The sequence below is a fragment of the Amblyomma mixtum genome, chromosome 4, assembly GCF_055824585.1.
Source record: "Amblyomma mixtum isolate Tamu chromosome 4, ASM5582458v1, whole genome shotgun sequence".
Lineage (NCBI taxonomy): Eukaryota > Metazoa > Arthropoda > Arachnida > Ixodida > Ixodidae > Amblyomma > Amblyomma mixtum.
The window spans coordinates 104,826,843-104,842,429 of NC_143015.1; positions in this window are offsets into that span (position 1 = coordinate 104,826,843).

A 15,587-nucleotide genomic window follows, 5' to 3' on the forward strand; every position below is an offset into this window, starting at 1 on the left:
TTACCAAGGCCGTCTGCCTGGCCCGCCGAACCTTCCCTCCGCCCAGCGACAAGCTGGACAGGGCGCACGCGGTGACCCTCAGACAACTGCAGACGCTCACGTACCCCAGCCCGGAACTATACCACAGGCTTTACCCCGGTACATACCCGACAAATATATGCAAGGTCTGCCACGCCAATGTATCCACTTTAACTCACATGCTCTGGGACTGCAACAAAAACCTTCACGGTGCTAATTCCGGAACCCTCCCGCCGCGGTTGGCCGCTGCCTTGCGCAGCCCCAGCCTCGGGGACCAACTTTGGGCCGTCCAGCAGGCCCGCGAGGCGACGGCGAGGCAGCGCCTCGACGTCCCCACGTGGGAGACCTAAGGCCCCGTCGGCGAAAGCTCTGCAGGACTATGAATAAAGTTGTTACCAACCAACCAACCAACTGAGAATTTTAGAGCGTTAGCTGTAATACTCTCATTGCTCAAGGCCGCGTTATTATGAAAAACAAGGTCATTCAAGTGGGACCAGTGGGTGGTGCCATCGGTACACACACTGTGGACCACCTAATTAGCGCATAATGTTCGGATCGGTATCAAACGATTCAGCGCGTTACGGAGCATAAGATTTGTAGTCGAATCAAAGCATAGCGTATCGTAGAGATTCACACTGACGACCTTTGGCACCCCAAACCATAACTTCTTGAAACTTCGAACGTTCATTAAGACCAAAATAATTGACGTAGGACATTCAAAGTGGTGTGAAACGATTTTTCTTCTTTTGCTGTGTACGTTGGCATAAAAGAGTAGATATCCGGATATAACGAAAATATTGTGCCGGTTATAGCGAAGGTGGCTAATGACGCTGTAGTCGTTCGATATTGCGAACGCTTGATGCTCATACAGAAATGAAAGAAAAGCTACAGAAGGCAGCGGATATCATTAACGAGCATGCGAAATGTGTGGGTCTCAGCTGCTCTCCGCAAAAGTCGGAGCTATTTGTAGCAATGAGCAAGCGCAGTCAAAGGATACCGGCAATCGAGGTTACACTTGAAAATAGAACGATACCAATTGTCGAGGAAATAAGAATACTAGGCATGTATATTAACAGAAAAGGGAAAAACAAAAGTACGCTAGACAAGCTCAAAGCGCAAGCTGAACTTGTCGTCACAGCCTTCAGAAAGGTATCTAGAAGGGGGGAAGGACTCTCAGAGTCCAGCAAACTAAGACTCACGCAGGCCTTCATCGTTAGCAGGATATGCTACGCAACCCCATTCCTGAAAATAAACAAAACCGAAGAAAAGGCATTAGACACAATCATCAGAAAATGTGTCAAACGAGTACTAGGGCTGCCCATTTCCACGTCCAATGATATACTGGAGAAAATGGGCCTGCATAACAATTGGAGAGAACTGACTGAAGCGGTTAGAACATCGCAAATCGAAAGGCTAACATCCACACCCGCAGGAAGGAAATACCTATAGCTAGCGAAATGGGCAACCGTAGATAGCACAGTGAACTCCAGAACAGATCTGGGAAGAGAAATAAGAGAGCATCTTATTATCGCTCCCATACCTAGAAACATGCATCCCATCCACGACAAAGGCAGAAGGAAAAGCAGGGTCGCACAGCTGGCTGCTAAGCTAGGCAAGATGCCACAGGGAACCGTGGCCTACACTGATGCCGCGGTAGGCACGCTAGGAGACACCGTCTCCGTAGCCGTCGGGGACTCAGGCAGAACGTTACGCGTTGTAAGACACCTTGACTTAAAACCCCTTGTGGCGGAGGAGGTTGCAATAGCGATCGCTCTAACTCAGCCAGGTACCAAATACGTAGTAAGCGACTGCAAAGCCGCAATTAGAAATTACAGCAAGGGACGCATCCACGAAATGGCGGCTAAATATCTAAAAGACTTTATCCCAGCCCACAATATTCTAATTATCTGGACCCCAGCCCACTCGGGTCTGGTTGGAAACGAGGCCGCCCACAGGTTCGCCCGCTCCTCTTTACCCCGGGGAGCCGTGGACACCTCATACGAATTCAGCACTAAAGAGGAAACCAATACCTTTAATAGCATCACAGACATTCAGAAAAAGAACAAAAGGATCTATCCTCCTCCGGATAGATCGCTTAGCTCGGCTGAGGCCTATGACTGGAGAAGACTCCAAGCTAGAAACTTCGCATCCCCGCTCTGAAGGAGCTGGACAGGAGTTGACACGAGGGAGGATGCGGAGGTGTGCGAGTTCTGCGGGCATACCGCTACACTCGAACACATACTATGGAGATGCCCCAGTGCCCCAGGATATGGCAGAATCAATAATGCAGAGGAATGGGAGACCATACTCAGAAGTGCCGACCTTAGCATACAACGATACGCTACCCGCCTGGCAGCAGAAGCTGCGCGACTATACCGTTGCTAGTCTTCCAGCTGCGACGCTGCCCCTCCCCGGACGCCTGCGTGCGGACCCGGAGGGGCACGGGTCTTCTTCTGGCGGAAATAGTTTCTTCACTCACTCACTCATACGCTACCCCAGCGTTTTTTTTTAGGAACCGGTACTGTCGTGTTACCCGTATCAAAGCAGTTCGTGACATTCCCCGGCTTTCTGTCTGTCCTAACTTCGCAGGCAGCAACGGCTAAAATTGAATACCGACAAGGTAAAAAGAATGAAGAAAAATACCGTCTTAAGTGGCAATAACGTAAAACGGTAGAGGTAGACTCGTTACTCCAGCATCCTAAAGTACTTTGAAGTCCTACTTCACTGGCGGAGCGCCCTCTTCGACTGTCGCGACTGTAAAGGAAAAACTGCATTCCGGTCGGTACTTAGCGCTTAATGGTTACTCAACTAACGTACACTCACTGATGTATGCGGCTATCAAGCGGTGAATATTGTGCTGAAATATTTGGTGTAGTTTTTAAACAGATTATTTGTCTCTTATTTGCCTGCATTTTATTACATTATTATGAAGGTGATGCACTACAGGCTGACGACAAAAGGTGTGAATAAAGTGGTCTAAGGTTAGATGCGTGCAAAGATTCATTAGGTTTAGCTAAAGCCATTGTGCTCCATACCCTGAACCGCTGCTGACAACGAGTCATTGCATCTGGAGCCAGCGGTTGGTAAGTTGCGTAGCGTTAATGTTTGTCGGCGCCCTTTTCTAGGGTCGAGTTTTTTTTTTTTGTTTGCCTGAAGTAGAGAGAGTACTTCGTTTTTTTTTTGTCGTGAGGGTTTTTGGACGCTTTTAATTCTGCGTAGTGACGCCATCATGACCACTTCGCACGAGCAGGTTAGTGAGTTCTGCGCAAGAAGTTCAATTCTAGAATGGAGTCTGAAAAGGTTTGAAGCTTGTGGCATTCGCTTTGGCTCAACAGGACTGAAAGTTATCGCTTTGATGGGCACATCAGAGAACCGAGGAGCTGCCAAAGTTCACGTATTAAGGCGAAACCTTTTAATGGCTCATTCTCCCTCCCGAACGGCGTTACATTTAGCATCTCGAAGACGGGTGTCCACCGAGATATGTGAGGCAGTTACTGAGTAATTTCCTTTCCTCAAATACATTTTTCATTTTCTTCATTTCCTCAAATACATTTTTCATTTTCTTCATTTCGGCCCTTCTTTCTTCGCTCCGACTTCCTCCCTTCCTTTACGGTGCGGTTCGGGTGTCCACCGAGATGACAGAGTTACTGCGCCATTTCCTTTCCTCAAAAAGCGTTGCGTTCAAAGGGCAAGACATCGCGCCGAACGGGTGGTGGCGTTCTGTCGACTCCCTCGCAGCGCTACAACACGCTGTCGCGTTGCCCTCCTAAAAGCGATGCTTAAGCGTGATTCTAGCAGTTAATTAGTACTTACACATTAATCGGAAATTAGTCATTGATTAGTAATTTGTCACACCCTAGTAATTAGTGTTTAACTATGCGTGACGCCATCCGGTGTTGACGTCACCAGTACCCCAGAGGCACTCAAATTGGTGCGGAAAACGCTTTCGCCTCTACGCACTTTAGACAGTCAAAGTCCATACAAAAATTATTTGGTTTCGCCTTCTTGGAAGAATAAATCGGGCACTTTATTTGAAGGAGGTTATTGTTTAAACGGCGCGTTTTTAAATCGCCTTACGCTGCGTTCATGCGGTGCGTGTCTTGATGGTGGATCCCTAATTATTACCTTGCATAGACCACACTGCGTTGCTACAACGCTGGCCGTGGTCAACGCTCAGAGCCCGATGTGCACGTCTGGAGTGCATTCGTCATGTGGGTATCCTGCCTCCTTGGAGACAGCCGGGCCACCAGCCCATGGTGAGCAAACAGGTGATGTTTAACTCTTTCGTCACGTGGTTAGATGGCCAATGCTTAGGTGGTAATGCTTGCGTCGTTGTTTTTCGAAGACATTCCAGCCGTCCTTTCATTAGGCCTAGCACCGTTCAATGTAATTAAACACTTCCGAAACATCAAACTCGCCATATAAGTAAGTCGGGTTTTTGCCGCAGCGGGCCATATAAATATATATGCATATATCCTTCCTTCCCCCCGCCGCCGCGGTGGCTCAGCGGTTATGGGGCTCGGCTGCTGACCCGAAAACTGTGGGTTCGATCCCAGCAGCGGCGATTGAATTTCTTTGGAGGAGAAGTTCTAGAGGCCCGTGTATTGTGCGATGTGAGTGCACGTTAAAGAACCCCCGGTGGTCGAAATTTCCGGAGCCCTCCACTACGGCGTCTCTCATAGCCTGAGTCGTTTTGAGACGTTAAACCCCATAAACCAAACCAAACCCCCCCCCCCCGCAAAAAAAAAAAGCTGAGAAAAGAGAGCTTCACAGAATTTCAAGACTGAAAAATTCATTTCCACCCTGGCATGTTTCGTGGCAAAATGTTCTTCGAGATGAGTAAAATCAAGTGAAAATGCTCTATTGCTTCTATGTCCGGCGTGTGGTAACCCTAGTTGCTTATGCAGTTAGTTGCACAGTTGCTTATGGAAAACTGAACGTAACACACCACTCTTTATAAGAGTATCGAGTTTAGATGTATAATATCTACACTAGTATACGAGTGGGATTGCCTGCATTGACATATCAGGTGATTTTCGGTGATGTGGCTTCTTTCCACCGGCTCTGTCGCTGACATCCGTTCGTAACCATTGAAGCTTTGCCTTGTGCCGTATGTTCTATTCCTCCTACCGTGAAGTAACTCAGTGCGAAGAAAATAACAAAAAAATCAGCATGACACGAGAATGGTCCTCTTTCCTCTATTAGTTATTTCGCACATATATGAAGTTTTAGCGGTGGTCAAAATAATTTTTCAGCGCTTCTTTTAGGATGTCACCTTGAAACTGTCTTCTCACTACAGCAGGGATCGCGCTTCTTGAGAAGTGGTACTTCGCCACCAGCCCCGTGACGCCCTGGTTTCCAACGTCTGAATTTAAATTTCATGGGTGAGTAAATAGCTGTGCTGCGCGGTGACTTGGCCGAATGCAGGGAAATTTCAGGTTTTAAGTTCTGCTCCTCATAGCTTCGATTTTACAAATCCTTATACGCGCAAAGGTGCGTACAACATACGCACCTTTGTTTAAGGGGCCTACATTGAGGACCGTTTGTAGTTCCTCTTTCGCCGACCCGATGACAATAGAACAAACCGATAAAGCCCAATTCTTTCGCAGGGTGGTTTGAAGCCGATTCCTCTATACGTTTGATAAATCGTTGCCCACAAACGGCCTTCGCCGAGCTCTGAATAAGGCATGACCGCAGTTGGCGACTATGAGTGGCAATAACTGAACCAGTCTTTCCAACAACTCTTTCAGATACCTTTTCTCATACCTCGTCTAGGCTATCATGCCATACATATAAAGCAGTCGAAGGAGGTGAGCCTCCCGCACAGAAACACTAGTATAGGGTCGGGGCAGAGGTCGCGATCAAGGCAGGAAGCGTTGTAATACTGTGCCAGTAGGACGAAGGGATAATCTCGACCCGCCCTCTGATTGCCATGGGATCAACAGTGCCCGAATATGAGTTTCAGGGGTGAACTGGTTAGACAACGCACGCATTGCCGTCAATCCGCTATTGTCCAGGAATCTATTGGAAGAAGACGGGGCAAGGCCGTAGCGACGCAAATGTGGCCTCGAGTTCCATCGACAGGTCTGTTGAAAGTGGTTTTGAGTGAATGGCTGCCTGGGAATCAGGGTAGATGGTGTAACCAGGCGCAGGTGGGAGCGAATGAAAACGTTGACTGGCGTGAATGATGGGGAGGACCTCGAGCGAGAGAATTTCAGAGGGATGTAAGAGATGGCCGCTAATGTTAGTGACAGGTGTAGAAAACAATGAGAAAGGACTTTGCTACCGGAGCCACGCGCAGCCACGTTATAGGTATTCGTGTATGCCACTCCATGAATATTAAAGGCGAAATATCATTAAAGACAGCGGAATGTCAGTGGGAGCATGCCGGACTCATCATCATCATCATTTATTGACCCTTAAGGGTTCCGTTGGGACATTACATAAGGGAGTGTAGGGGGGGGATAAAAGTGTCCGACAGTCATACACAAGCAAATGCAAGGAAAGTAGAGAGAAAAAAAGGAGAGAAAACTAAGCATCATCATTCTGTCTGACTGGCGACATATTGAAGGGAAAAGAAAGTATACGGAGGATGCATGCCCCCGGTGGGTAGGAAATAGGAAAGAGGGGCCGTCTGGATGAATAAAATAGTATCCTTGTCTCTCCAGTACAGCTCATGGCCGCTTGATCCGCAACCACTTTTAATATTCGATGTCAACATGCCCGCCAGCTGCAGTGACTAAAAGTGCGCTATTTAACCATAGTGCATTAAAAGATAGACGGTGAAACTTAAAGGGCCAGGTCACACTAGCTACGTGCAAAAGTAGCTTTCAAGTACCGCGCACTCCCTGTTTTTAAAAGATCCTCAAAATACCTTTTTAACATCCTGTATATGGATGAACATTGTGCCGACCCTTGGCACGGCGACTCGAGTGGAAGATAACAAAGAGGCCAAGAAGTCTCCTTATCTGAAAATAATTCAATCAGCGTAGAAATGGGTTGCAAAGCTTATCTCAGGCGCGGCTACGCAGTGCTACATGTCCGCCGAGGGAGTGCTCAGTGAGCCACAGCTATAATCTCAGTTTCCAGTAACCCTGCTATGCTAAGGCTGTGATTAAACGGGAGAACATACGACTCACATTTGAGAGGTAATCAATACAATTTTTCTGCGCTTTCTTTACTACGTCATCTCCAATCCTTCTTCTTGTCGTTTCTGCAGGTATGGCTTTTCTAGAGATGTGGTACCTGGGCATCAGCTCCTCTGGCGTCCCGGTTTTCAACGCCGCCGCCCGAATTTCTTTCAAGGGTGAGTTTATGGTTATACTGCTTGGTGACAGGGCCGAATGCATGGAAATATCAGGTTTTCAATTCTGCGCCGCACAACCTCGATTGCGCAAATCTGAGGAATAATCGACGCGGTTTGTTCCCTTGTTTACACGAAGTTGCACTGTACCGTTTCGGACCGCAGGCGTCTTGAACAAAAAAGCTTAAGAAAATAGGCGACATCGTATGCTTTCCTCGCTGTTTTGACTTAGGACACCACTGAGCGCAACATTGTCACCAGAGGGAACCGCGAATCTGTGATCACCACTTATCATTCTGATTGTTTTGCGTTGCGTAAAAGAATAGGATTGCAGTCGAACACGTGGAACAAGTCTGTTATCAATACTGGGCGACCTTCCTTACTCGCTTGCACTTACGTTTTCCAGCTGTGCACCTATTGATAAAAGTGCGTGCACAGTTCTGGCGATGGTGAGTTCTTCACGGAATTCGTTATCCTTACCATCCCGTCGTGGTTTAAATGTGAACCCAGAATGCGAGAGTTACCCTCTCTTTTCTTCCCTCACTCTTCCGCCATTCAAGTGTTCTTCGTCAGCTGAAACCACGTGTGAGTTATGTGCCCGCTGAGCCGCAACAAATTGATTACGGAGCCATATTTTGAACAGGTTAAGAGGCGGCCTAGGTGTTATTTTTTACAAAGCTGTATAAAATAGGCAAACTTCGAATTAAGGAAACATCCGCGCTATAAAGCTGATTTTAGACCTTTCCCGTATTTATGGCTGCTTGCACGAGACTAAACGTTGTCTCTTAGCGATGTACAGCTTAGAAGAGTCTCTTCAACATTACTATCAAGGAAGTCGACTACTGGCTAAGCATGTCAGCCAACGCTGTTAGAGTGAAACGATTCAATGACACAACAGAGAAACACGGCGGCTCATAAAAGAACTGCAGTGTGCTTTCGGCAGAACCTTTTACCATGCTTCATTTTTTCGTTAGTGAGCGACCAACTTGGCCGAAGGATGTTTTGTTTTCTATTCAGAAATTTCGATGCGGAGGAACGGAATTCCAGCCCACAAGGGTACAAGTTCTGGCTCATCGGTGTTCAGCAGTTCTAGGCTGTAGTCAAAGAGACATATCGGAAGGACGTATAAGCCCGGCAAATGAAAGGCTTCTGTACTACAACCGTATGCACAGCGCTGCTGCTATCGCCTTTCTTGCGTCTATCTCGTCTGTCCGACGCGTCTCGCGTCTCATTTGCGCACTGTTCGTAACATGTTTCACAATATGTGGCGCCCCACAGGGAGACACCGGTTCTTCGTTGTCATGGTGACAACAGACCCTGGACAGGATTTCTAGGCTGCACCACTGTGTCCTGCAGTTCCGGTCTCGCTAGGACGCACCTTAGCGCTGAGGGAGCGTGTTGTCCCAGCGGTCTGTGCCCAGCTGCACTATTTGTGTGGAGCTCTGGCAGCTACGGAAACAGCCTTCGGTAAGTACGTCGGTCACTGTAGACAATCATATCTGAATGCCTATGCATTCAAATATGATTGTCATATTTGATGCCTATTTGATTGTCATGTTGATGCATATCCATGGAATATTTTACGGTTTATGGGGATTTAACGTCCCAAAGCGGCTGAAGCTATGCGGACGCCGTAGTGAAGGGATCCGGATAATTTTGAACACTTGGGGTTCTTGAACGTGCACTGGCATCGCACAGTACAAGGGCCTCTAGGAATTTCGCCTCGATCGAAACTCGGCTACCGCGGCCGGGGTTGAACCCACGTCTCTCCGATCAGCAGCCGAGCGCCATAACCACTGAACCGCCCCGGCGGCATAATCCACGTAACAGGATCAGTGTTTATAGTGACAACGCTCCATGACAAACTGAAAAACGAGTAAAGAGGAGATGAGGAAAGCGTCTTAGCGAGTCTGTGAAAACTTGCGTAGCGGTGGCATGAGCTATATTGCATGAAAAAAGGAACCATTACTGGGCACAGAAGTCAGCGGATATCAGTCACTGCGGCGGTGGGTCAGTATTTATGATGCTTGGCTGCTGTCCCAAAAGACGCGGGTTCGATGCGGGCCTTGGTGAGTGGTGTATTTAGAGTCCTGTACACTGTGCATGTTAGAGCACGTTGAAATTATCCTGAGCCGTCCACTACGGCGTCCCTCATGTCTCGAGTCGCCTTGGGATGTTAAACTTTTATAAAACAACCAGATCCCTCTCACCCGTGATGCTTCACACGCTGCCGCCAGGTGACACTTTTTGTAATAGGGGTTTGAATGGGAATGGTAAAAAAAATTGAAAAACTTCACGGGATGGTTTTAAGTTCATAAAGCGAATGGACCAGTGCTAGCTGCCCTCTGATTGCGAAGGGACGTAGACATATTGTCACGTCCGTGTAGGACGCGCTAACGCTCAAGGCGGTTTGGAAGGCTCCCAAGAACGTCCGGTGCCGAGTCAGACGGTGGCGAACTTCGTCCTTTTCGCTTAATGTCCTCACGTCGTCGTCTTCAGTAACGCTAGCGTCATTAGCCCCCCCCCCCCCGTTCGAAAAGCATCGTCCCGATGCTAAAAGGAAACCAGCGTCAGAGGGAGTGTCACGGTGTCCTTGCGTGATACGGTTTCAGGCGAACGACGTGGACCACCTCGGGGCGCGCGTCGCGTCGTGAGCGTGGTGTTTGATCAGGAATGACTTCATAGTTGAGATCGCCGATGCGCCGCAGGACTTGGTAGGGGCCGAAGTAACGACGTAAGAGCTTGTCGCTGAGTCCGCGACGTCGGATTGGGGACCAAACCCAGACAAGGTCGCCTAGGAAATATTCGACCGCCCGTCTCCGCAGGTTGTACCGTCGGGCATCTTGGTCCTGCTGAGCGCGAATTCGCACCCGAGCTAGTTGACGAGCATCCTCGGCGCGCTGTAAAAAGTGGGCAACGTCGGCATTTGGGTGGTCGTCGACGTGGGGAAGCATAGCGTCGAGTGTTGTGGTCACCTGTCGTCCATAGACGAGACTTAACGGTGTCATGTTGGTTGTTTCCTGGACGGCGGTATTATAGGCGAACGTGACATAAGGCAGGACTTCATCCCACGTTTTGTGCTCCACGTCCACGTACATCGAAAGCATATCCGCGAGAGTCTTGTTCAGACGTTCGGTCAGGCCGTTCGTCTGGGGGTGGTATGAGGTCGACCTACGGTGGCTCGTGTGGCTGAAAGCAAGGATATGCTGCATGAGTTCAGCAGTAAAGGCAGCTCCTCGGTCAGTAATGAGAACCCGGGGTGCGCCGTGGCGCAGGACGATCTGAAGCACAAAAAATTTGGCCACATCGATAGCGGTTCCACTCGAAAGAGCGGCTGTCTCCGCGTAACGCGTGAGACTCGGCAGCAGCTACGGCAAACCGACTGTTTCGCTGATTCTTGCGTGTTTTACGCTGCAGAAAGAAGACAGCTGTACCCATCGCCGCTATCACCTGGGCGTTTCAGCGACCATCGAGGACATATCGGACGCATCTGACGTCACTACCGACGTCACCAGCGGAAACCTAGAAAAGAAGGCTCCCACCCCGGATCTGGCACTCGGCAGCAGCGACGGCAAACCGACTGTTTCGCTGATTCTTGCGTGTTTTACGCTGCAGAAAGAAGACAGCTGTACCCATCGCCGCTATCACCTGGGCGTTTCAGCGACCATCGAGGACATATCGGACGCATCTGACGTCACTACCGACGTCACCAGCGGAAACCTAGAAAAGAAGGCTCCCACCCCGGATCTGGCACTCGGCAGCAGCGACGGCAAACCGACTGTTTCGCTGATTCTTGCGTGTTTTACGCTGCAGGTTGGTGTATCAATTTGACTTTGTCGAACGGGAGAACTGTGTAGCTTTTGCTGTTGCTGCTGCCGCAGTTTTTGTTCTTTGTGTGTACCAAGTGAATCCTGTAGTCATGCCTAAAGGCTCGGCGAATGATGACAGGGATGCCAGAAGTGAACTACGTGAGCTTCGTGCTGAAATGAAAAGTTTGAAAGATTCCATGACTTTTATCAATGCAGAATTTGAGGAAATCAAAAAGAAACTAGCTGAACAACAAGATGAAAACAAAGATCTTAAGAAAGAGAATGAAAGTCTGCGGAAAAGGGTCAAGGCAAATGAACATGCCATTGAACAGCTTCAGCGAAGAATGGTTCAAACAGAGCAGTACTCTCGAAGGTGTAATGTCGAAATAAAAGGCCTGGTGCAGAAAGAGAATGAAAATGTTGCTGAACTGGTAACAAAGGTAGGCAGTGCTATAGGCGAGACTATCACTGCTGATGACATAGCAGTTTGTCATCGCGTGCCAACTCGTGAGGAAGGCAAAAGCAACATAGTTGTGCAATTCAAATGCCGCGAAAAAAGAGATGCGCTTCTGGAAAAGGCTCGAAGCAAATACATAACGAATGAACAAGTCGGCTTCGTAGATAGAGAAAGTGTGTTCGTTAACGAACACCTTTGCCCTACGCTGAAGCGACTTCTTTCCTTGGCGATAAAAAAGAAACGTGAGTTTGACTGGAAGTTTGTATGGGCCAGGAACGGAAAAGTTCTTGCGCGGAAAGCTGAGGGAAGCGATGTGGTGCGAATCGAACACGATAAAGACTTGTCAAAGATTGACTAAGGTGGTATGTTGCTAGTTCTTTGCTTTCATCGTCATCATGTTATATCGAGAGTTCTGCTCACCTTCTGATATAACACTGCAGGCGCCAACCCTGGCATTAATATCGGCTGTCCATATCAATGCACGTTCGTTGGCATCAAAGCTAGAACAATTCACTATGTTTCTCGACGAATTCCGGTTCCGAATGCATGTCATCATGATCACGGAAACATGGTATCACGATGAAAGCCAGACGCTAACATTAGCAGGCTATAAACTCTACTACCAAAACAGAACTGAGGGACGGGGCGGCGGCGTAGCGATACTTATCAGGGATGATATATGCTGTGAAGTGGAGCACCGTTTCACGTGTACTACTGCTGATCTGGAGGCGTTATGTGTTTGTAGTGGGAAAGATATGTTTTCTGTAGTATATCGCCCTCCTTCCGGGAACAAAAACCATTTTTTGACTTTCATCGAAGAAATGTTGGAGTACGCTTCCTGTCATCAATACCGTTTGCTTCTGGGAGGCGATTTCAATATTAACTTAGCTGGAAATGACAGACATTCCGTTCAGTTCAATAACACACTTCTGGCTTCTGGCTTTTATTCCGTTATCAATACACCAACGCGGGTAACCGAAACAGGCGAGTCTGTCCTTGATCTTTTCATTGTCAACTCAGATATTTCCGTACATACTGCTGGAACCATATGCTATGACTTAAGCGACCACTGTCCAATATTTATTGCGTACTCCAGCTATAGACCACGAGAAAAGACAAGCAAGGACGTACCTCTGTACAGGAATATATCGAATGGTAATATGGAATCCTTTCGGGCCCGCCTATCAAACAACGACTGGTCTCCAATTTATAACGAGAGTAATGCCTCTGAAGCTTACAACAAATTCCTGCTTATGTTCTGCTGTCTCTATAACGAATGCTTTCCATACAAGAAAGCAAGAAAAAAGAACAAAATAAGGAAGCCATGGATAACACCCGATCATTTGAAGGCGATTAAGGAGAAACAAAAACTATTCCAAGATTTCTTGCGTACGAGAGAAATGACAGCACTAACAGACTTCAAGAAATACCGAAATAAGTTAACCGCAGAGTTAAGAAGAGCAAAGATCGCTTACTATAATAACCTCATATCTGATGCTTCAAGAACCGGTCCTCGGGAAGTGTGGAAGGTGGTCAATGAAATTCTCCAAAGGAAACGTCGGAAGTGCAGCCCCCCTGAAATGTCAATAGATGGCAAATGTATTTCGGGTGTAGCTTTAGCTGAGCATTTCAATGCGCACTTTGCAGACATGATAAAGCCAACCTGTGACGAAACAGGGTCAACGCCCACTGACGAACAAAATGCCACTATATTCTTGGAACCAACGGATGAAATCGAAATTTGTAGCGCATTCCTGAACCAGAGAAACACCAACTCAGTCGATGTCGACGATCTTCAGATAAAGCCTGTCAAGTTCGTAATTGACGTTATTGCGCCTCACTTGACATATATTTTTAACCTCGTCCTCACAACTGGCTGTTTCCCAAGTCGCATGAAAAAAGCAAAGGTATCGGTCATCTTTAAAGGCGGCAAAGAAAACGACGCGGCTAACTACAGGCCGGTATCTATATTACCCGTGTTTTCAAAGGGCCTAGAAAAAATAATATTGGTGCGCATAGAACACTTTTTCTCCAGACATAACATATTACAAGAGTACCAACATGGTTTCCGTCGAGGCAAATCAACCGAAACAGCGCTACTAACAATGAAAGAGCTCATCATCAAAAATATTGAATGCAAGACGCTTACGCTTGGTATTTTTATAGATTATAGCAAGGCCTTTGACTTTCTAAACCACAAAATTCTTTTGAAAAAACTTAGTGCTTACGGTGTCCGCGGTGTATCTTTGGTGTTGTTTAACTCTTACCTGAGTGATCGAAGGCAGTGTGTTAGTATTGGGGGCCATACCTCATCGTTTAAGAGCATTTCATCTGGTGTGCCACAAGGCAGTCTTTTGGGACCATTTCTTTTCAATGTATATGTCAATGACATTGTTCAACCCAATTCCGATGCTTGTTATGTTCTTTACGCTGACGATACCAGCGTGTTTGTTTCTGGTCATGACATACAAGAGGTGATTGCTAAAGCAGAAACTGAGATGACAAAGATAATCAACTGGTCCAATGCCAATGGTCTTAAGATTAACGCAAAAAAATCGAAAGCCATCATTTTTAAACCGAGTGGCAAACAGGCTATAATGCACCATCTTTTAACACTCGGCACTGCTACTATTGAAGTTGTCAACCAACATAGGATTTTAGGAGTGACATTCTCGTCTGATATGAAATGGACACACCACATCGATTTCTTGCGCAAATCACTATCATCGGCTGCGGGAGCACTTGCCAGATGCCGACATTATCTCCCGGAAAAAATAAAGGTTCACATTTACCACGCATTATTCACGTCACATTTAAACTATTGCTCGCTTGTTTGGGGAACAACAACGATTAGTAACATTAACGCAATTTTCCTTCTACAGAAAAAAGCTCTTCGTAATATTGGTAATGTATCGTACTACCATCCGACCGAAGAATTGTTTGTGAGGTATAAAATAATAAAAGCAAAACATTATCTAGAATTTCGCTTACTGCACACTTTCTTTTATGCAAATAATGCCCTTCAAACGTTTTTAAAGAACACCGCAAGTTTACGTAAACAAAAAAGCGATGGTCGTACACGCAGTTGTGACAGATGGTTTGTACCACACCGCCGCACCGATTATCTCTGTCAGTCCCTACAGTACCTGCTTCCATTTCTTCTGAACGATTATGAAAAGAAGGATGTATATTTCGAGACCTACAGTAAAAAACAAATGCGACAGTGTTTTGTAACCCACTAAACAACCTGTGTAAAATAACCATGCTAACTTTGTATTGTATGTCAATTCCGCTATGTTTTGTGATGTTCAGCAAGAATTGAGGCCGTACGCCGATCACCTGAAATTCTCATTAACAACGATTGTTTTGTTAATAATTGTACTGTATAGTTGTTCTAATGATTGTAGGAAGATGTGTACTTACACTGTAATTTAGTTTGTAACCACTGCTGCTTTGTATGGGCCCCCAGGCACCTTTCAAGCTGTCGTAGAACAGCTTTTACGCCTGGGGGCCTTCAACCTCGAGTTGAAAATAAATGAACTGAACTGAATAGTCTGTGGCGACTATTATCCACCGCTTTCCGGAGTTTGATACGGGGAACGGGCCGAGCAAGTCCATCCCGATTTGTTGGAATGGTCGAGACGGCGGGTCAATGGGCTTGAGGAAGCCGGCGGGCTTGGCAGGAGGAACCTTGCGGCGCTGACAGTCACGGCAAGAGCGAACGTAATGCGTAACGTCATGTCCAAGGCGAGGCCAGTAGTATTTTTCGCGAATCTTGGCTTGCGTTCTAGTGACGCCAAGGTGGCCGGAAGCAGGTTCGTCGTGGCAATATTAGAGTAAACTATTCGATGCATGTTTTAATCAAACATCGCAATGGTGGCCTCGTAAAGCGCGAATCTTTGTCGTACTCGGAAAATGCCGGAAGTTGCTGGAGTAGTAGTAATAGTAGTAGTGGTAGAAGTAGTAGTAGTAGAACTCTTTGTTCAGGCACAACGGTTAG